Below are 23898 nucleotides of genomic sequence, written 5' to 3' on the forward strand. Positions count from 1 at the left end.
AGTAAAATGCTCAGGAAGAAATCTAATTTTGTCATATTTCCCCTTCGAATAGCTCCTGTACAGCCCCATATTAAATATAGTTTCAAGGAGAAACATTGGGAATAGGTTTTTAGAAAAGCTCACATGTCAATTGGTATAGTTTTATGTGCCCAAACTTTCACAAGTGTGAATTTCTGGTTTAATTGATTTTTCAATCTGCTTTATTTGATTTGGATGGTAGAGAAAAGGCAACCATTTACTTTACAAGAAGAACAAATATTAACAGCTGCCTTACTATACTTTTTCACATAAATACAATTTTTTTTAAAAAAAGGAAAATTTCAAAGTGTGACAAGATTATTAGATTGATCATGACGTATTTCATTTATATTGAATTAAATTTCATTTTCGCATAGCTAAGACGTGTACTAAAGATGTTGCTGTTTGAATTTGAATAAACCATTCATCTTAAATATTAACACTAAAGCTATCTTTAAGCTCCATATATTATGTTAGCCTTGGGGCATTAACCTGAGAAAGAGAATTAGTTTGATTTAGACGGCTTAAGCCAAATCTAATTTTTAGGTGTGTCTGTAAACACAGGATCACCACTGGTTTTTTTGAAGTCTTGCTATGTTTCTATAGTTACGATTATACCACAATGAATGACATAAGATAACAAGACAGGGAAAAAATAAGTCTCACATCTGAAATTGATCTTGGTATTTATTATAGGTTTGAAACTGCACCATCCTCTTGTCAACCTTAAATCCTATTTCCAGTTTGATTTGACTTTGTTACTATAAACCTAAAAGTGAGTCATGATATTACAGAAAGAGTGCAGAGCTGGTAGCTCTGTTTTTGCCCTTGATTCATAAGAACAAATGCTCAATCTCTTTGGATCAATGAATGCCCTCTTCGAGAATGAACATAATGATTTCTGAAGATATTTATTTATCTATTTATCTATTTATTTATTTATTTATTTATTTTGAGGAAGATTAGCCCTGAGCTAACATCTGCCACCAATCCTCCTCTTTTTGCTGAGGAAGACTGGCCCTGAGCTATCATCTGTGCCAATCTTCCTCTACTTTATATGTGGAATGCCTGTCACAGCATAGCTTGATATGCGGTGCATAAGTCTGCATCCGAGATCCGCACGGGCAAACCCCGGGCTGCCAAAACAGAACGTGAGAAATTAACCACTGCACCACCAGGCCAGCCGGTGAAGATATTTATTTTATGATATTCCCTGAAAATTATTACACTATTTATGATACCACCACCTATAGCTCTCACTATTAATATTCAAAGGTAACAGTGATTTATCTGATAATATCTGATTTATCTGACACCATGATAATAAAGGTATAAGTTCCATGCACCATTGTGATGTAGCAAAATGGGCAGAGCTTTTCAGCATCTTTGTCCTAGAAACTTTGTGTTGAGTTGATCATGGAGATAGTTGCTCTGGGTATTTTGAAGGAAAACACGGTTTACCAAGAATCCAAATAATAAGGTCCCTGCACAGAAGAGCAGTATAATGACACATAAAGCAATCTTCTAAACCTGAGTATAGAGATATTAGAGTTCTGTTTTCCTAGATGCTTTCTACAGGAAAGCCCCAAGACATTTTCACGATTCTGCCCACAAATTTGAACTTTTCTTGTTTTCTTACAGGCTTAGGCATCAAATCCGCAAAGTAAAGGAAAATCCAAAATTTGTGCAATTCTATTGTATAAAAATTAGACCTCATCAAAAGGCAGTTTCAAGTACCACTGCCATTGTTCTTCCTGGCAGCTCTTTGCCAGTGTAAGAGACCCCAAGGGGATCTAGGTGGATAGGCTTGATAAAATTTCTAATAATTCACCAGTGTGACTGTTCTTTAAAGACAGCTTCATGGAAAAGGAAGTTTTAGCAATACTGAAAATGAAAGTAGTAAAGAAGGAAAAAAAAGAGGAAATCCCACCAGAAGTTTAGCCAAGAATTACTCTAGAAGGTGAGGGTGTCTTTGGGGAATTCAGGAGTCAAGAGGCTGACTTAAAAGTGTTCGGATTACGGGAGAAAGTGGAGAAAGATGATTCCCTACCTTTGCGCTTCTCTTGAAAATATCATCCAGATAAATCCAAGTTCAAATCTGTAAGATGGTCTACCATTTTGATTTTGTACAGGTTTTCCTTGAAAGAGTACCTAATCATGCATGAGAATAGAGAAATGGAGCTAAAAATTGTTAAATGGTTTTTATCTGACACCATTGGATAGTGTACATAGATAATCTAACGGATTCCTCACACCGAATTTGGGAATAAAGTATTATTAACTCCATTTACAGTAGAAAAACCAAGGCTTAGAAAGATGCATAACCATTAAGTAGCAGAATCGGAATTTTTCTGGCATAAAACTCCTGTTTTTTCCTGCTATGCTTTGCCATTTCCTGAGGCAGTTGGATTAAAGTAAGTTTAGTTTGTCAGGGGCAGTGCAATTAACGGACAAAGAGTCCAAGAAATGCAGCAGATCCAGAAGAGCTGTGTCCAAGGGCAGTTAACTGGATGAAAGACACTTATCTTGCTTCAGCAATGCACATTTTCTATAGAATTACATGTTCCTTTTTCTCTTTAAAGAAAGATTTTTAGAGTGCTTACTTTCTTTTTCAGAGACCAAAATTGAACTATCTACAGAGAAGGCAAGAGAAATAAGCATTGTGTACACCTAGGATTCAATGCATCATCCACCACAAACTGAGAGAAATCTTTGTGTTTTCTTATGGAGGGACTTAATGCCTTATCAAGCGTAGAGAGGTTCCTCCTTCACTCCTATTTAGAAAGTAAAAGCTAAAAGAGAACCTCTCATCATCCTGAGACAGGGATTGTCTTAAAGGGGCTTCTATAACTTCATCATTAGCTGCACTCAGTGCTGCCATATTTACAACTCCAGGGGAACTAGTCACATGGTGGACTATATGAATGGTGGTTCCTGGAGTTGAGCAGTGTGCAGCCTGTGTAGCCAAAAGTAGTGACCTGACAGGACTCAAGGGCTGAGACCTGTTCCTGTATTTGAAGGCTAAGCCATTTGTCTAACAGGGAACACTCTCAAATGTTCACTACACCAATGTGCAAATGGAAAAAACTATGCAAATAGGCAACCACTGTTAGAAACTACCAGAAAGGTATAACTTCCAGTCGCTATTGGTAACTTTACTTGTCCTTTGTCTCGTATCATTCCTACCCTTCAAAAAGAGCTACTCAATCTTTATCACTCTACTAAAAATCTACATAGCACTACAAAGTTGACTTTGTCTTCTCGACAGAGAAAATGGAAGGGAGCAGTATGAACTCCCACAGCTTCCAACTCCCCATTTCTATCATTTACAAAGGGCTTTAAATCTGAAGAAGAGCTTCGTCATTTTCAAAGCTAAATCCTGCACCTGTGCTCGTAACCCAACCCCATTTCACCCACTCTCAGAACTCATTCATCGATATTCCATTTCTCCCCTCATTCAGGCCCTGATCAACTCCTATATAAATAGGTCATAGCCTCCAGACTGATCTCTCAACTGCCGGGTTTTTCCTCTTCCTGTTTATTTTCTTGCTCTGCACCAGAATTTTCTTTGTAGACAAAATGTTTTTATCATATCAACTCGTCAGTGCTTAGCATTTCATGCAAGACTCTTCACAATTGATGAACATCATTTTAGCCTTCCTTCCCACCAGGTTTTATCATCTAATTGACATTACGGCCATACCTTTGCACAGAGGCATGAAGCAGCAGAATAGCACCAGAAGGTTGCATGGTCCATATCGTTTAGAGGGTGACATTGTGTGTTATTTCTTTTGAATTCCCAGTGCTAGCACATCCTCAGGAAGATTATATAGACAACCGACAAATATTTATGAACTAAATTTTATGCCATTCTTCAAACTTATCTCCCTAACCTCAAAGAAAAAACCAGAAAGAGGGAACCTTCTTTCCCTCTCTGCCACCAGAGTCCTATTCCTAAGAATATTCCTGTCACTTCCCTACCTACAAACCTTCAACAAACCTTCTTTGGATACAGAATAACTAAGAACCTCTCTATCCTGGTATCCAAAGTGGCTATAATTTTTCCCTCATCTGTATATCCAGTCCTTTACTTCCATTAAAGCATCCTTGACTGTCCTGATAGCATACGCTATGAGTTATACTTTAGTAGCTCCCTGAACATTCCAAACTATTTCATTCTTGTTTTTACACAAGCTATTACCATATCTTAAATTGCCATTTTCATCCATGTCCACCTGTTACAGTCCTAATCTTCCTTTAAGGCCCAGTTCAAATCCTACTTCATTTAAGAAAGTGACCCAGATTTTCCTATGCAGAGCTAAACTCCTCCAGCCCATGCCATCATAGCTCTCCATCCGTATCTTTTTAGTGCAATGAGCAATTTATGCCTTGAATTAGAATTACTTGTGTCTGTCTCCTCCACTAGAATGTAAATTACTTGTTCACATAAAACTTATTTATATATACCTCAAAGTACCTAATGCTGTGAGCATAATAGTTTCTCAACAAGTATTTGTTGGTTTGAATTTGAAAGTAGCATTAGACTTACTAATACCAACGTGGGGTTGTTGGTGAGAAGAAAAGAATAGTATATGTTTTATTACTTTAATAAAATTGTGAGATTTCCCAAAGAATGCGGTTAATACAGCACCATAATAACAACAGCTAATTTTAATTCTGCGATGGTTTTTAAAAATCAAGTCATGAGAATTAGAACCTGTTTAAATTTGAATGATTCGGGGCCACTTTATTGTGGTTAGTATTAATAACAGCATTGGAAATGCACTGTATATTTACAGTGTGATCTTATTACTTTTATTGGTTACATATTAGGACCCAGTACGCCATCTCCCACAATGCAAAGTGACTCACTCAAACAAATTTCACACAATACGTTGGAAAAGAAAATAATTTAACAGATGTACATGGATGTGGATTTTGAGCAGAACTTATTCCTTCATTCACTAATCCATTCATTCATCCAAAAGCAGCACTCTTAAGTATGAATGAAAATATTCTTGCATTACTCTATCCATTGCATCCCCTCAGCTACAAATTTTTCTGTAGCTCACCTATCCTTAACTCCTACCCAACTGTCTTGTTAGAATGTGTGTACCTTCTCCTGATGTGTTGGTTAATTTTATGAGTGAATTTGACTGAGCCATGAGGTGCACAGATATCTTGCTAAACATTATTTCAGGGTGTGCCTGAGAGGGTGTTTCTGGAAGAAATTAACATTTGAAAGAAGATTGTCCTCCCCAATGTGCATGGGTATCATCCAATCTGTTTAAGGCCTGAATAGAACAAAAAGGTGGAAGAAGGGAGAATTCTCTCTCTCTCTGCCTGTCTACCTAAGCTGGGATATCAGTTTTTTCCTGGCTTTCCTGAATCTTTACCTTGCAAATGGCAGATCAAGGGACTTCTCAGCCTCCATAATTGTGTGAGTCAGTTCCTTATAATAAATCTCTACATAAATACATAGATAGATAGATAGATAGATAGATAGATAGATAGATGAATTTCCTATTGGTTCTGTTTCTCTGGAGAACCTTAACTAATACATCACACCCACCTCTCCACCCAAGCCCTGAATTTCCTCAGGGTTCTCAATTACTTCCCAATCCCCTTGCATCTCTGAATTCTTCCTCTCTTCTCACTCTTTAGCTTAGAGGATTCTGGTAGGTAAATTTCTAAGATGGTCCCCAAGATTCCCATCCTCTGGCATACGTGTCCTGTATGATCTCCTCCCCTTTAGTGTGGAAAGGGCCAGTGAACATAACGGGTTAGTCACTCTTGTGGTTTTATTAGGGTGTGTAAGACTGTCATTGCAGATTGGAGAGGGATTCTTGAACCTTAGAAGCCGTGCTACAAGTGGACCATGTGGTTAGGACCTGAGGGTGTCGTTAGGAGTTGACTCTGATCCCCTGCTGACAGCCAAAAGGAAAACAGGGAACTCAGTCCTACAACCACAAGGAACTGACTTCTGCCAACAACCTGAATATTCGTGGAAAAGACAATGAGCTTCAAATGAGAACACAGCCTGGCTGACACCTTCCTTTCAGCCTATTGAGACTCTGAGGAGAGGAAGAAACTACACTGTGCCTGGATATCTGACCTACAGAAATAGTGAGATAATACACGTATGTTATTTTAAACTGATGAATTTGTGATAATCTGTTACACAGCATAGAAAACTAATACAAGGGTGTAGAGAATTAACACTTGCCAGGTTAATCAGACATGTGCCATGGGCACAAATGATATCATTTAATCCTCTCACAACAACTCTCTGAAGTATGTTTTATTATCTCCATTCTACGGAATAGGTAAATAGGTATTTCTTGTTATATAAATGAGGAAACTGAGACAGAGGGGCTAAGTGATGCAAAAGTGACACATAGCCAGGAAGAGATTAGGCTGAATGAAATATATATCCTGCAATGTCAAGTCCAATGTCATTTCTGCTGGACTACATTCACACGAAAACGTAACAGGTCAGTAACATAAAGTAGTACCAAATGAATCATCCAGTCAGCATGAAAGGAAATAAAATGGAAAATGAATGAGGTACCACTTCAGGCAGGGATATCCAGGAAATGTGATGGAAAAGATGAGATTTCAAACGACCCTTAAAAATGGGTGGAATATTCCAAGGGGAAGAGAGGATGAGTAGAGCAGACCAAACAGGAAATGGCAGATGTGAAGCCCTGAGAATCTAGTTCATGACATAAACCTCTTTAGAGAGGAGTTATTAATAGCAAGCACTGGGCTATGGGCAAGAAAAATTGGAGGTAGGCAAGTTCATGGTATTATGATGAAAGTAACATGAAACCTTTTGAGGAGTGTATAAGAGGAAAAACGATCTTTTTATACACCATATGTTAATATAATGAGGTGAGAAAAAAAGTATTATCTTAGCAGCTAATAATATACATTTACTTGGGGGAATGGAGACAATATATGTTTTGGAAAAAAAATTTTTTTGAGGAAGATTAGCCCTGAGCTAACTACTGCCAGTCCTCTTCTTTTTTCTGAGGAAGCCTGGCCCTGAGCTAACATCCATGCCCATCTTCCTCTACTTTATATATGGGATGCCTACCACAGCATGGTGTGCCAAGTGGTGCCATGTCCACACTGGTGAACCTCAGGCTGCCAAGAAGCTGAACGTGAGAACTTAACCGCTGTGCCACTGGGCCAGCCCCTGGAAAAAATATTTAAATACTTGGTAGAGCATGTGGGTTCTGACTGGGTGGTATCAGCTGATACCAAGGATTCAGAGAAGAGGGAGACACTGCTTTGCATAAAGCAAGTAGAGATTTTTGTTGTTGTTTAGTTCAAGAAATAAAGAGGAAAAATAGAGAAGCAAGAAAAAAGATGAAGCGGGGGGCTGGCCCCGTGGCCGAGTGGTTAAGTTCGCGCGCTCCACTGCAGGCGTCCCAGTGTTTCGTTGGTTCGAATCCTGGGCGCGGACATGGCACTGCTCGTCGGACCACGCTGAGGCAGCGTCCCACATACCACAACTAGAAGAACCCACAACGAGAAATATACAACTATGTACTGGGGGGCTTTGGGGAGAAAAAGGAAAAAAATAAAATCTTTAAAAAAAAAAAAAAAGATGAAGGGGACCTAGTGATAAGCAAGACGGACGGAGGAAGTACCTGTTGGAATATTTGAAATGAACTCCCACGTTTAACTCCTTATCATCCTCAAAGCCCATGGATGACAAGAATTCAAACAGGAACGTATTTGCAGACTGAGGTGTTAATCAATTTCTCAATAACAAAAGTGGACCAATTGTGGAATGTACAGACGAACAGCAAGGAGTGTACAAAACCTCAGCCTGGTACACAGACAGGTGAAGGCTAAAGGAATTGGCAGGTATTCTGCCCGAGATGGAGAAGCTCCATGCCAAGAGCTGACAGGTATGGAAAACAAGAGAGTTGGGGCAGAAGTCAAGGTAACTAATTAAAAGATTGTTTTAAGGAACAGCTTTATAATCAGTCTCTTTCCTTGGGTTGCAAGGATCACATGAGGTCCCCTCCTCCTCCCCTAAAAATCCTTAGGAGAATTACAATTTTCTGGAGTATGGGTAGAGTTAGGGCTCACCCACCAAGCTAAAATGAAACCTGCAGTTGCCTGTCCCATTTATTCATCCCGTTTACTCAGAAAAGCAGAATATTGGGGCAGTAAACCCATACATACCAGATGCATAATTAATCAATGCAGTCTTTCACTTATTACTGCAAGTGGAAAACCAAAAATCCCCAGACATTTGAGAAAAATAAATAGCACCAAAGACAAAGACCAAGAAGATCAATTCACTCTAGAAATAATTAAAAGACCAGAGCTTTTCACAAATACATATTAATAAATTCAGTGAGATCCAAGAATAAATGATATCTATAAAATATAGTAGGCTACTGTGGAAAAAAAAAAAAAAACTACTGGGATGTTACAATGCTCTTAAAAATTCAGAAAGAAACATTGGACTCTGCTTCTGCTTAGGAGGTAGAAAGCTGTAAAAGTGTTGCTCTCACCCTGACAACAAGAACAAGGCTGGTAGTCTACAAAATGGTATTTCTTTCTAGCCCATCAAGGAGCTGTGTTCACAAGGCAGTGTGGGAACTGAAACCAAAGAGCAGCAAGCCCCTCTGAGGAGAGGTGGGACACACAAACTCTCTTCCTTTGCTTAGACCAGACAGACTAGAAGAGTTGGCCCCCATAGGAGCAAGTAAAAACAGTTTAAATGTTAACAAGTCCTCTGAGGCTAAGTGTGAGCTAATATGACAGTTCAGAATGCCCAGAGTTCCAGAAACAAGAGGAGTCTGCCCTTTGCCAAATCTTTTCCACCGCCGTCTGCTGAGTTTTGAAAGGAGCATTGGGGCCCAGCTGGGAGATCTGAGAGAGACCTCCTCGCTGGTGCAGAAATTCGTGACCTGCCCACGTGTGAGGTTGGGACAGGCGAAACTGGAGAATTCCATCTGTACTCTATGCCTGGCATAAGTACAAGGTAGTAGTCACCTGCTGCTGAGGGACAGTCAGAAAACCTGCCCACTCATTTCACCCTGTGCTGACCCCAGGCAGAAGCCCTCTGACCCTGAGGAAGGGTGGGAAAGCCCCTCCTACTGACCCTGCACAAATAATAACGTGGGAGGTTTTTCACTACTGCGGAGGGGCAGGAATGCTGACAGAGCCCCATCCCTGAGGATCCGGCTCCCAAGACCTGCTTAAGACTGAGCTAGGAGCAGGGAACTGAGAAATCCCTCATACCCAGCCCCAGCAGCCTGCCTCAGGAGGAAGTAGGAATGCCAAGAGAGACCCTCTCTGCAGCATAGAGAGGGCCCTTCGGAAAGCTGCTGGTGGATGGCTGATACCAAGAGAAACTTCTCGCAATTCAGGCCTCACACTAAGCACGAAGTAGCATCAGAAGGAACTTGAAATCTCTGGTGCCCTTGTAGGCTTTTCCAAAACGTAGAGCAAAAATACAAAAGAGAAAATATGAGAGAAAAATGAAGAGATGTGGAGAATCAGTTCACAGGCTTCAATCTCATAAAATAAGAGTTCCTAAAAAGAGAATAGAGACACGATTAAAGGAACAAGGGAAGTGATTTCCCAAAGCAGAAGCAATTCATAGAATTTTATAGACAGAGCCTTTCCAGTGGCCAGCAGGATAAGTGACAAAAGGTCCCAACCTAGACATAGCTTTATAAAATATCAGAACACTAGGGACAAAAGGAAGACCCTAAAAACTTCAAAAGAGAAAGGCAGGTCACTTGCAGAAGTACAACAATCAGATTGGCTTTAGAATTTCATCAGCAGTATTGAATTTCAGAGGAAGATGTTATTTATGTTTCATATGAACGTATGGAACGACATGTTTACAGCGTGAAAATTATTTTGAACTGCAAATTCTATACCAGTCAAACCAACCAAGTGTGAGTTGAAAGAAAACCAGCAAGAGTCTCAAATATGGTGGATGTTCTGCCTACAGCCTGTCAAGTTTTCACTATGAATGGGTGCTGTACGTACTGATGGGTTGCTGCCAACATCAAGAATCACACAGTTCTATGTGGCCCCTTGTTTTGTCCTCTGGAGGTTTTACTTTGTCAGTTATCCTCAGTGGACTCCTCTGGAGTGGGTGTTGGGTCTATGCCCCTCATCAGACACTCAGCTTTGGCAGCTCACTTCCTCATCATGCAAGTTTGGGCATCTGAGGGTTGTTTTAGAACAAGGTTTCTCAACCTGGGAATTATTGAGATTTTGGGGGCTGCATAATTCTTTGTTGTGTGGAGGTATCCTGTGCATTGTAGTACATTTAGCAGCATTCCTGGCCTCTACTCACTAGATGCCAGTAGCATTCTCCCAGTCGTGACAATCAAAAGTGTCTTCAGACATTTCCAAATGTCCCGTAGGAGGCAAAATTGCCCCTATATAAGAACCACTATCTTAGGAGGTTAATAGTCTCTCCCATAGGGTTTGCAGTGTCTTTGGCAATAAAATTCCTTCAAAAATATGTAAACTATTGATCTATTTGTTATCAGTCATTTTCAGACACTAGTAATGCAATAAACCCAAAGTTCATTCCTAGACATAATTTTCAAGCTTTGATTTCTTGGCTACCCTGGGGCCATCAAGCTTGAGTGGGAAGGTAACACCTGAATCCTAATGAGCCATAGTGGATTAAAGACTCTTTCAATCTTATTTCCTGCAGTTTGTATTCTAGAAAACAGTTGGCTTTTCCATTTCTTCATGGTATTCAATTTCTGGATTCTGTTTCCTTTCATTTCGACTTGCAAACTAGCCAATTCTTATCTAAACTCATCTCATTCTTGTAATACCTTAGCCAATAACAGCCAACACAGATGTTCGCTCTGACTCTTCCCAACCACTTCCTGAGAGTTTCAGGCTCAGCTGGCATATGGTGTCCTACAAAGTGATCATAAATTACAGTTTACCATAACAGTCCCTCTGTATAGCAGGTCTCCATAGGGTTCCAGCCTTCAGTTTGATTTCTTCCAATCTGCCAGCCAACCATTAAGCCACGTATTTTAAGTTTTGCATTTCTGCAACAGTCCACTTCAAGCTACCCACTTTTGCAGTAGTTGGGGGTAGGTTAAATGCTCTAATAAGCAGTCCCCAAATCCCAGTGGCTCAGCACAATATATCCTTACCTCCTACTCATATCACATTCCAGTTTGGATCAGTGTGTGAGATGTGTGTTCTTCTCTGTCACTCAAGCACCCAGGATTCTTCTATCCTGTGGCTTTTTTCTCCCCCAGGTCTTCAGATTCTTCTGGAATCCTCCATTCAGTTGGTGGAAAAAGAAAGGAATACACATAGGAGATGTTTGTACACCAATCCTAGAAGTGTGCACATTTCTGTCTCTGTTCTATTAGCAACAACTCTGTCGTGTTGTCCTTCTAACTATAAGGAACCTGGAAATGTAACAGCTCCATGCCGAAGAGGAGGAGAACATGAATATTGGCAAGCACTGGCAGTTTCTGACACGAAGTCCAAAGTAAAATAGAAATTCAGAGGGCTCTAAGCTGAATATATTTAAAAAGATTTTAATGGATTCAAACGCAACAAATTATTTGACAGGGAAGCTGAACATCTTATTAATGTATTTTAGAAAGCATATGTTTCTTTTCTCAACAAGAAAAAAAAAAACAAAGCAATAGCATAGGAACAAAATAGCCCAGGAAAAAATAGCATAATAATAAAAATAGGAATTTCAGGAGGAAAAACAAACCATGCAAAATGGTCAAGTTCTAAAAATAAAGCAAATTATAATCTGCATGATTTTGAAGAGTTGATGGGGTGAGCAAAAAGAAAAACTCTTGACTTTGATATTTGAAACATGTCCTGTATGTGTCACAAGTTTAGAGATAAGGGGATATATTTTCTTTCTCGACAAGTCTTAAATCTCATCATGCACAGTGCATAATACTTATGTAATAATGACATAATAGAAAAAATTATTTGCTTTAAAATGTTTAGACTCTGTAGAGATAGAGAAGATTGAATTATAGTTATAGCATAGAATCTAAAGATTTTATATTTTGACTGTAAAAGATTATTCTATATATGAGTACAGAAAACCACATGACTAAAGGTCCAGACTGGTCACATTGATGAATATCCCAGTATCTGGGTATACGAGAAATTACTATGGTTAAAACTAAAAGAAGAACAGAGCCAACAGTAGTCTCTCAACACTGTCACTACCAATTGTTATGCTACTATGAATATTATGTCTAGAAAAGATTCCTGAAAAAGTTTCCCTTCACTGTTTTGTTTATCAATAATTGTCTGCTATTACTTGAATTTAGAAAATCCAGGACTATTGTGAAAAGTAGGCAATTTGTCCACCAATTACAGCTTTGTGTGAAAATGGAGCCAGTGACTGGGAGCCAGTAACAGCATTGGATTAGAACTACCTTTGTGAAGCCTCACTCCGTAGGGCTCCTGTAGTTCAGATAATGTATCCTAGTTATTTGGGGACTGAAGCTTATCAAAAGAGATGGAATTAATCATGCTGGGTTGTGCGATATGTTTTGGAGAATGGACACGATTCCACTAAAATGAAAAAGGCAACACAATTTTCTGTGGGCTTTTGAATCCTAAGGTTACCCTCCTGTTCTCCCTACCGTCCATCTCCAGATTGAAGCTTGGAGCAATCCCCAGATTTTAAAGTGCGGGGGGAAGAGGGTGAGGGCAGTCTGCACCTGGAAACCATTTTCTTGATTTGTGCTGGCTGGAGTCCTGGAGGTATAACAGCAAGCATGGCTCTCTGGGATTTCTTTGAAATCTGGGCTGGATGATTTGTCTGAAGGGAGGGAATGGGGATAAAGGGTGGGGAACAATTCATTCCTGGTTGCCACATTGTTGTTCTGCAATGGAGGAGCTTGGCCTGACTTGGGTTTGAGTTGAAAGGAAATCAACAAGGCAGCCTCAAAGTATGCAGGAATTTGCTGCCCTGAACTTGCCAATTTTTCAAACATAACGGGGTATTGTATCCGCACTAGGGGGTTGCCAACATCGAGGCTCATGCAACTCTACGTTGAAGATCTTTTCAATAGCTCTGCAAATTATCATGTGTTTTCATCTGCTTTAGCAATTCAAAGGATGCCAAATAATAATCTCTTTGCTTACATTACCTGCAAATGTACAGTAATAAATTTACTTGTGAAGTTCCCTTTGTTGTGTCATCAAGCATTCACATACTGGAAAGGTTTTTTCTATTTGTACAAACTAGTGAACTCCAAAATGTGAAATGTACTTTGCCCAAGAAGAAGGACAAAAAGATGCAACAGGATGAAAACAATATTCTTAATTTACATGAGCATTTCTCATATACTTTTACACAATATTCAGTATTAATGAGTTTGCACCTCTATGTTCCTGTCCTCATGCAATGAGAAGCTATACAGCTACCTTTTGAAGGCACCAACTACAGAAAGAATAATAACATTTTTTAGAGTACCTACTATATGCTAGGAATTTTGTACATATTATCTCTCATCCTCATAATAAAACTGCTCGGGACAGGTACTAATATCTGTAAATTTAACAAGAAGAAAGTGATGCTAGAAGCTGGCTTCCGACCAAGGCTATCCAGCTCATAAATGGCTGTCCAGAAATTTGTACCATGGACATGGAGTCCTCAGAGCTCATGTTCTTTAGAGCAGCCTTGTTTATTATGCATCATTTTACAAATCTCCTCTTTAGTAGAGCAAATTTTGGACCTAAATATCATTTTTATTGTTCTCATACAAAGGAGGCCACATGGCCTGATGTTTGGATCCAGAAGACCTGGGTTTGGATTTTGACTCCACCACTTATGACTTTGTGACCTAGGGCAAGACTTTTAATTTACACGACATCAAATTTCTCCATCTGCATAGGCTGTAAGGTTGTTATCCAGACTAAAATACAGTAAAAAAAAAAAAAAGAATTACTCTACTAATGTTAATTAGTACTTCTATAAACTTAGAGAGGAAAATTATATCTAAAGAAACAAATAGTATATATAAGTCATCTTTTTGATCATATCTTCCCACATATTCCAACATGTATAGATCTCAACAAACTTTATCTACTTTTATTCTATTTTCTCTCACATCTTCATAATTAAATGTTTGCTAATTAGCAAAAGCCAAAATTCATTCTTTTGCTGATACAATCACTAGCAGCTCTATTAATTAATTCTTTCTTTCTCTCTATTTTTTTCTTCAAATATTTATTGAGCAGCCACTATGTGCTAAACCTAGTGCTGGCCACTGGGAATATATGTAAAAGATCCCATTTCTGTCCTTGAGAAGTTCACCTTCTGGTGGGAAAGAGAAGAAAGTAACTTTATATCACAAGGTCACACATTCTGTGATGGGGTCTGAAGAGCGCACGGTGTCAGTACTAAATGCAGGCTGGCTGGCTCTGAAGAGCTGATAACTAAAATGAGATTTGACGGATCAGTGGAAGTAAATCAGGCAAGGAAGGTGAAGGAGAGACAGAGGGCATCACAGAGGGAGAAAGAAGTGTGTGCAAAGGCTCAGCGCCATTAAAATGCAGGACACTCTCCATTAACTGCAAATTGTTCAGGCTGGTGCAAGTACAGGGCACAAAGGCAAGTGACAGGAAGCCTAAAGAAGTAAGCTCAAGCTGCAAGGGACCCAAAACATCACATGTGAATTCAGATGTTGGTAAAAGTCCACAGATGATGCCGTTGTTCTCAAAAGAGAATATGCTCTGAAGAGGTTACATGAGCAAGGGTAAATTCTCTGAAAAGTATGTGAATGGCCAGCGTTTTCTGAGTATTCTAATCAGGGAGCCATTCTGATTTGGAGAGCTGAATTGTAGCATAGTTGTTGACCATGCCACCAGTGGGAGAGCAGTTAAATGTCAGCTCCCTTACAAAGCAAGACCTGCAGAGTTTAGTAAAAAGGAAATTATCAGTAGAGAGTATCGGACATAATGGGTTTCATACACATTGATTTAAAGCGTGAGAGTACATTTTCTTACTGAATGGACAATGTTGTAAATTAGGCTAGCTAACAGGAAGGAGCTTTGCTAAAAGTTTATGCAATTTTTATGAGATAAGTTCTTCTAAGTTGAATAATGTTACCATGGCTTATCTACATACGAAATATGAAATAAGTACGGTAGAAGATGGGCAAAGGAGAAGAGTGACAAGAAATTGCCTTTCTCTAAACATTTATATTCTATTGTACCTGCCTAGTTGAAACAGGTGATTCCTCAAACGTTCCCTGGGAAAATCTGTCCTGTAAAAGTATTGCAATTAAAAGGAATCATTCTTCTGAAACTTTCTCTATGGAACAAGTTTCCCAGCCTAAGCCAAAGCTTGCTCACCTTAGAATTCAGACGTGTGTTTAAGTCTACTTGGTTCCCTTTCACTAGGAGATGATTTGTGTAGGGGAATGAGTAGCCTCTGAGAAAAATGAATCCAAAAGAAGCAAGTTCTGTTGAATATCATTGTCTGAATATGCTGGGGCTAAGAGCAAAGCAGAAGGAAGACCATCTCACTCAGATGGTCTTTTGGTCCAGACCCCATAGATTCTTGATGGAAACTGGGCATTGACGTGAAAATGGGGCCACTAAAAGTAAAAATGGAAAGAACTATTTGCATAAACATCACCTGGAAGCTTTGTAACACAAAGTGCCACTGATTTGGCACTTAGCCAAGTAAGCTGACATTTAGAGTGTCTACCATGTGCCGTGTACTGTTCCAAGTATATTTTAAATTACTGAATCCTCTCAACAACCTTATCAGATACTTATTGTTTTCATTTACAACACTTTAAGTAAATTGCAACATAGAGAGGTTAAGAAATTTGTCTAAGGTCACGTGGTAAGTAAGTAGGAAAGCTGGGATTTGAACCCAGTCACTCAACCTCCAAAACCCACATTGTTAACCATGGTGCAACTTAAAAGTGGTAGGGAGAGGGGTTCTTCTCTGATGAGAAACTGTTCAAGGGTCCCAGAGCATTGTCATCATTAACAGCATTTGCAGTTTTGCACCTCATGAGGCCTTTGGCACAATGAGGAGCTTTGTACTGAAGGACCTGAGAAAGCATGACTTCAAAGGCCATCAACTTGGGCCACTGGGAGTAACACGGGAGTGGGAGGGTGGGGGAATGTGAGGGAGTCATAGAGTTCATCACAAACAACAACGATGAGCGCTGGAGGAGGAGAGAAGGAGAATCAAGCATAATCAGGAGGTAGTTGAGAGCAGTATTCAGAAACCTACATGAGAACCCCCCTCCCTCCACTCCCTGAGATATGAGAGAGAAAGCAAGGGGAGTGGCAGTCTCCTTATGGAGGAGGGACAAGAGCCAGGGAAATACTGTTCGTGAAAAAGTAGCATGATCCAATGTTGGGTGTGGCCTGAGAAGCATATGATACATTTGCATTTATTAACTCTAACTAATAGCAGTGATGGGGAAGTCCCAAATGCTCTCATGTAGTGCATTTCAACTGTAAAACAATATACGTATAGTGAAGTTGTGAGACAGTTCAATGTAGTCTTCCCCGTGCAACTAGCAAAGAACTTGATTTTAAGAAATTTAAATCAACCACTGTCCAACTTGGCCAGAAGCTCTCACAGGTCTCGAACTTCTTTATATCGCAGTTTCTTTATTGATAAATGGGAATACAGCAGTATTCTCTAACTTGTAAAGATAACGTTAAGACAAGAACTTCAGGAATAACAGGACAATAACATCCCAAATAATGACTTACATCTGTATATGAAATTTTATTATTAACCATGATGTAGCATATCTTCCTTTCAGCATTGTTTTGCAGTTCTGGTATGACTAAGAAGGGCATATGCCAAACTAACATTTCCATCACAAGTGGTGATTTAAACGTTATACACAAATGAGGTAGATGATTCCATTTCAACCAAATGGAACGTAATGGTGCATGACGCTGCAGAACTGGCCTAGCGAAGCAGATCAAGCTGGGCGAATCATCGCAGAAAGAATAGTAGAGTTTTAAATTAAAACTCTGAGTTTTTCAAAATAAAAATAATTTTAACCCGTCCTAGTGATATTTTTCATAAAAATATTGCAGAAAACAAAAAGATGACCCATGGTATCCGTGAAATCATAAATTTACAATGCCATTTTCCTAGAAGAAAAAGAACGCATAACTGGAAAAACGTTTAGGAATTCTCTTCATTCAGTATTCTAAGACAGCTACCCTATAAAGTCCTACTTAACCATGTTTCTGAGTGTCAGAAACTTTCTGTCTTTCATCAATTAGATTGAGGAAACATTCTAACATACACTCTTACTTGCATTTTTCTCTAGGCTTAAGAACTTCCTAGTCTGGTATCGCTTACTTCCTGTATGCAGTGATTATATTACTGTAATCACAACCAAACTTTTTTTTTTTAATTCCCCGTCGTGAAACTTAGTTCTATCTTGCATTGTAACTTGCTATGCGGAGAAGTAAAATATATCTCCATGAGTCAACAGTAGCATCATAAATACTCTATTACGGAACACTAATGAGAGGGACTGCCAAGGTACCCATTGCGCTGGCTTAGCAGAGAGTGCATAAAAGAGTAATAAATCAGTGGTTGTTAACAGCTGATTTGCAGTATTTAACATATAAAATATAGTCTGTGTCAGATACATAGTTGCAGATTTCTCCTAATCCCCTGGTAAACTGATACACATAACAAAAAATAACCAATATATTAATGTCAGACTGCACCCACTTGCCTTTATGTTCTCTGACCCCTCTATGTGGAGAGTCAATTGCTGACACCAGAAAGCCACATTTGTTGGCTAAGTAATGTCCCTCACTATCTGGCCCCTGGAAAGTATAGTTTAAGTGAACTTTTAACAGGTTTCTGGTAGAGATGGCTGCAAAGTATTCAAATTGATGTTGGCTATGGCCAAAACACCCATTTGTCATTCTAACAACAGACTCCTCATTTAGGAAACCAGTTCAATGATCAGTTAGATAATGCTGAGTCCTGTGGATCAATAGATACATGGTTAGAGCTATGCTGGTTCCCTGTGGACCCCTTATTGAATATTTATTCCATACTCAGCTTCCATCTCATACAAATCACAGCCAAAACAGTCTTTCATGGCCTGATATTTCATGGAAAGAGAGTCTCTTTGGGAACCTAAAGAATGAGACTCAGTGGGGAATTTTAGCCTCTGGCTGCTTCATAAAATAAATACTTCAACGAAACCATTTGCATAATGAAACTGTATCATCCATAAGAGATTTAGGAAATTGTATCAAATGAAGCTAAACTACAGTTTAAGGACATGTTTTAGGGGGTAGATAAGTGAATCTTCATAATCCACGTAGTTCTTTATGTTTTGTTTTCGGGGGGAGGGATCTCTTTGCTCAATTTTAGAACGGAGAATGCTCATTAGAAAATGATAGCTGTTTGCTGTGTACCAGTTTTCATGATTTACCTGAGGCAGTTTTTTAAATTCCTAGTGCCTTTTTTATTCTTTATTCTTGTAGTTCACATATTTGGTTAATAAGTCAGCAGATGATTGGAGTCTTGTGGACCCCCTTAGTATAAAACAAAGGAGGCATCCAGGAATCCCCCTGAACTTCCCCCCTTAAAGCTGGGCTGTTCCTACTTACTGGAACCACAGATTCATGTTGTCATACACTCCACTATGTTCTGCCAGAAGAGAGCTCTGCTCTTGTAAACTCTACTGTGCATTTGCTTGCACTTGTGCTAGACTCCAGAATCTCTGAGATATTATTCTGTTTATTCTTTTTTGGAGACTGCCAAATGGAATGTTTTGTCAGAATTCAAGAAAGGCAGTCAGAAATTTGCATTGTGAGTCTTCTGCAAAACATAATGTAATGTTCTTTGGGCTCCTTAGATCCTATTCTTAGTTTTTTAACATGGTCCCTTGACAAACAGAAAATTTCTTATGAAGTTGGAAAACCTAGATTAAAATCAAAGAATAATAGAGTTTTAAATCTTAATGAATAACATAATGAATGCTCTTATGTCCAATAAACATTTTAATTAATTGTTTTTATTCTTATTTTCTAAGAAGCTCTGGTATTTCCAGATTCCTAAGTGGTTTTGGACAATGCACTCCCAACATCATCACTGTCAGCATCAAACATTTATTGAGTACTATTGTGTACAAGGCACCGTAATTACTTGAGTTCTGAAACTAATCAAGGACCATTTTATGGAATTGAATAACCATATCTAATTTGTACATAGATCTCCTTTCCCTTCTACCAAGCTGAACCACCTCCTTTTGGCTGCTGAAATGTCTTAGATAATCTTTAATCTCTGCTTTGTGAGTAAGGGAATGACGAGGGGAAATTGACTCAAAATTATTGATGCCACATTGTTAACTGCATTCAACACTACAGCCAGCAATTTCAGTCAGCCATGCCTGGGAAGAATTTTGGGCTAGTGTCAAATATGAAGAAGAGAGGAGGGAAATAGAACTTTTCCTCATCTTTTCAATAACCTTAGGACTGTAATTCATTCAAAGATATTTCTCTCATTACTCTGAGCTCCCAGTACGCATACTATAGGTGAGCTTTAGGTCTGGAACTATTATGATGATCGTATAGTCACGGCAGTCTAGGATATGCTGTGATAAAAAAGTAAACCAAAAATCTCAGTGAGTTATAACAAAGACTTATTTCTTGCCCAGAGGAATTCTAATGCTGGTCAGGTGACTTTCCAAGGTAGCTGTGCTGCGTGCAGTGACTCAGTGATCCAGGCTGTTTTGATCTTTGAACCTGCCACATCAACATGCGATTTCCAGATTATATCTGGAAGAGAGATGGGGAAGAGAGAGAGGGAGAGTCTCCCACTGGTTCTTAAATTCTTAGGCCCAGAAGTGACAATGGTCTTACAGCTGGTCAGAAATAGCCATATAGCCTAACTGCAATGGTCTGTGAAATGCAGGAGAGCACACAGATATTTGGTGAACAGTAAATATTGGGTGAACAGTAAACACTCTGCCACAGTGATCAAAAGCACAGGCTCCTTGTTTGCAATAATGCTAAGAGGGAGTCATTAATATTAATCTCACTTTAGAGATGATGAAAATTGAAGCACAGAAAGGCTAAGTAACTTTCCCAAAGTCACACAGTGATTCACTCAGGGATTAAACCCAGCTAACATGGCTCTACAGCCCCCACTCCTAAACCATGCTCTATGGCTTTTGAGAAGTAATTTGCTTTTTCTTAGTTTTCCCAATTGCAAACTAGGGTAAGGTTATCTATCCACTGGAATTTATTGATCACAAATAAAGATACGTATTGTGCAGATAAAATTTTTACTGTTTTGAAGTACCACTAGATGCCAGGGATGTTATATTTTTTATATACTATAATCTCCATAATATCTCAATAATGATGATGATGATGATGATGATGATGATGACTAGGATGACAATAAATCTGACATTTATTGAAGACTTAACATCACACTCTGTACTAAGCACATAACATAAACCATTCCATTGAATCCTCATTGTAATTCTGTGCTCAATTTCATATTCCAACTTTACAGGGAGAGAAAATGATGTTCAGAAGATTTTACATAATTTTATCAAGGCCAAGTAAGTGATAGAGCTGGGATTCAAAACCCTGCCATCATTTATACTACACTGCTCTGTCACCTATCAAATGAGCTATTAAAAGTAGAAGTATCTTAAAAACAAAAACACTATGTCAACTCAAATTGTTATTACTTACTAAACTTTTTTTACCTATGGTAAAAAGTCCTGTTCTCTATCGCTCTAACGTGTTTCCCTCTAATGGCAAAGTGTATTGCCTCAAACTCTGGTCTTTTTGATAACTAAATGACAGGAGTGTTTTCCTGAAGACTTGACTGAATCTTCAGTGAGTCTATAGTTCCCACGGCATGCCACGAATTGCAGGAGTTTCATAACTGTTGTCAGAGTTCCATTTGAATTTAGTGAAAATATAAAGTTTCGGTAATAGTAGTATGCCATCACACACAGTTCCAGGTGTAAGCCTTTGTTTTTCCCTTTCCCTAGTCTGTTTATAAGACAGGATGGTTGTTTTGCTCATCATTATTTCGTTCCATAAAAAATTCAATTAGCATGTATAACTCTAGTAACGTTTCTCAGGAAATCTTGTCTTTTACAAGCCTCATTTTGCTTTCTATTAAATACACACTCTTTATATCATTAAAGGATATCTTTTGTATGGTCATTTTCTATTTCCCTGTATCTAGAAAAATAATAGAGTTTATTAATAGGTGACAATCCCACTTGCCACCAAGTTACGGCTGGTTTTATAGCTCAGATGAGCAAAAGCAGGAAGAATAACAGAGCATGAAAGATGTCTGCTAAATATTTATTGAACCCTCCAAGTTCTTAGAATGAAAGAGTTCTGGGCAGTTCTACACACTAATGGAAACGTTCACTATCTTTAGAGTTCTCTCACTAGATTTTTCTACCACTGTCATACCAGGCCCCAGGGACACACCCTCATCCAAGCATGAACTCAAACATTTTAACTATTTGGTTCAACTTCATTGAATTTCAGCGTTTTGGTCCCAAGTTCTTTCCACTCTGCCCCTGGATCTATGCAATGAAAAAGATTCCTTCCTTTTCCTCGTATCATTGGGAATCATGTTGTATCTGCTCCCTCCTCCCCAGGGTGAGTAGCTTTCTCACCCCCCTCCTCCAGCCCCAGATTTACCCTGTCTTTCGGAATGGAAATTACTGCTTTACAAACCTGTATCTGAATCTTCTCACCTTATTCTTTGGATCTTTGTTTCTCACAAAAATAATAAACTGTGTGGAAAATTGAGACTTCTGTGAGAAAGTTCAAAGGAAGTTACTAGAGCAAAGAAAATAAGGAAAGGTAAATGGGAAAAATATTATTCCTGAAAATTCCAGATTCTGAAATGACCATAAACATGACCTGGTGAAAATAAGAGTTTGTTTTATTCCAACATTCATCTAATTCCATCCAAGCTACAAACCAGTCTAGGTTAATCAGTTGCTTTGCTTTTAACCGTGTCTCACCTCAGCTGCTGCCTGCACAGATTTGCATCGTTGGGATCCTTTATCGTGTGCCTCATATTCTTGGCATTTATTCACGCAAAAGGCCATTGCATTAAAGGATGATAAAAAAAGAGTTGTATGTTCACTAACTTCTATACATTCAACTAACCATTATGAGAGAATATTTTTCCTTATATGTTGAAATTTACTTGAGAACATACAAAATTATAAGCATTTATGAGTCTAAGGATCTATTTTCCTTACTTCTGGAATAAAAATAATTCAACTTTTTTATCCTTCTCTTTTAAATTAACTTACAATTTATCTAGTTTTTTTTCCTTCCCTTCTTCATTTTCTTTTTTATGTTTCCTTGCCAGTCATATTCCATGCTTGGTATTATATTTGTGGGTAAGGAACGACTCTTTTTTACAATTCTTTCTGAAACTGCTCTCAGAGATGCTGAACATGCATCCGATTTAATCATTCAGAGATTCGTTCATTGAGCAAATATGTGTTGACCATCTACCACCTGCCATCAGGTGCCTGCAGTAATCCTACCCAACTTTCTCTAATTCATATTGAAATTAGAAGATCTGAAGGGAATGGAGGTGAAAACCACTTTATTTTATTTTGTGTGTATATGCAAAGTAAAATACTATTTAAATTTCTAGTTTTCTCTAGAAGTTCATAATCTTATCAACATTTAAAAAGTTCCCATGGTATATATCTTTCTGTCTGTCTCTCCATTCATCCATCCATCCACCCACCCACCCATCCATCTTCGCCAGTCATTGACAATATAGGCCAGGAGAGTCAGAGCCAGGACTGAGCTCAGAGGCCTATGGCAGTAGAAGAAACATATTGCCTGGATATTATTAGGAGAAAGCCATTAATTACTTAAACAATTATTTCAATTTTTTTTAAGCCTTACTGTGTGCCAGGCATTGTTCTAGAATCTGGAGATATGAGATTGACAGGCTCTTGACTCTCAAAGAGCTTACATTGTAAGCCTTCAAACCAGGCAATACAGTTCCCTACAGCGAGATCTCACTATTGACCTGGGCAGTTGCTCTAGCTGGTGGGTGCTTGGAATTCAAATCCATGAAATTGACTTTTTTTTAACTTTAATAATATGTTTTATTTATTCAATATATCCAAAATGTCATTTCATCATGTAATCAATATAAAAATTATTAATGAGATATTTTACATTCTTTTTTCATACCAAGTCTTCAAAATCCAATGTGTATTTTATGCTTACAACACATCTCAATTCTCATTATCCCTAATTCAAGTGTTCAGTTGCCACCTGTAGTTATTGGCCGTCATGTTGCACAGCACAGCTATAGACAATAGCATATGATTGATTTTAAGGGGCTAGTCCCACTCATAGACATCTACTAGCCTAACTCTGTTGTCCCATCCTTTACTCACCCCTTGTGTAGGAATGCTCTCCACCTATCTGGTGGTCAACTTCACCAATCATTCCCCCATTTTCCATATGACACCTAACTTTACCGTAGAAAGCAATGTCTTCCCTGTTACAGCCTTGACACTTTAACAAGGAGACACTTACCTGTGTTTACTCAAGACTACCTTGTATGTAGGCTAGTACTGGCCTATCCGGTCTCTAGAACTTTGCTACTGGTGGGTGAATCTCAGTGTATCAGTTCACATGGTTTGGCCACAAGTGACAGAGTTCTTAACAATGACTTAAGAGATTTTGACATTTATTTTTCACTTATCATGAAGTTTGGAACCAGGCAGTCCCAAGATGGCTTGGAGGTCAAGGCGGGAATGTCTCTTTACCCTACCCATGGCCTGCCCTCCACCGCTGCCCTCCTCCTCATGTTGG

General features: G+C 38.8%; 1 long non-coding RNA gene across 2 annotated transcripts in view; it reads right to left on the reverse strand.

Moving 5' to 3' along the window:
* LOC103560551 (uncharacterized) overlaps positions 1–23898 on the reverse strand; it is a 179139-nt gene that overhangs the window by 13024 nt on the left and 142217 nt on the right. For both annotated transcript variants that reach the window (XR_011527904.1, XR_011527912.1), the window contains 2 exons: positions 15249–15299; positions 11190–11319 (listed from right to left, as the gene is read on the reverse strand). This is a non-coding gene — a long non-coding RNA (uncharacterized lncRNA). The remainder of the gene's footprint in view (positions 1–11189; positions 11320–15248; positions 15300–23898) is intronic.

This window comes from Equus przewalskii, chromosome 16 (assembly GCF_037783145.1).
Source record: "Equus przewalskii isolate Varuska chromosome 16, EquPr2, whole genome shotgun sequence".
In the NCBI taxonomy this organism is placed as follows: domain Eukaryota; kingdom Metazoa; phylum Chordata; class Mammalia; order Perissodactyla; family Equidae; genus Equus; species Equus przewalskii.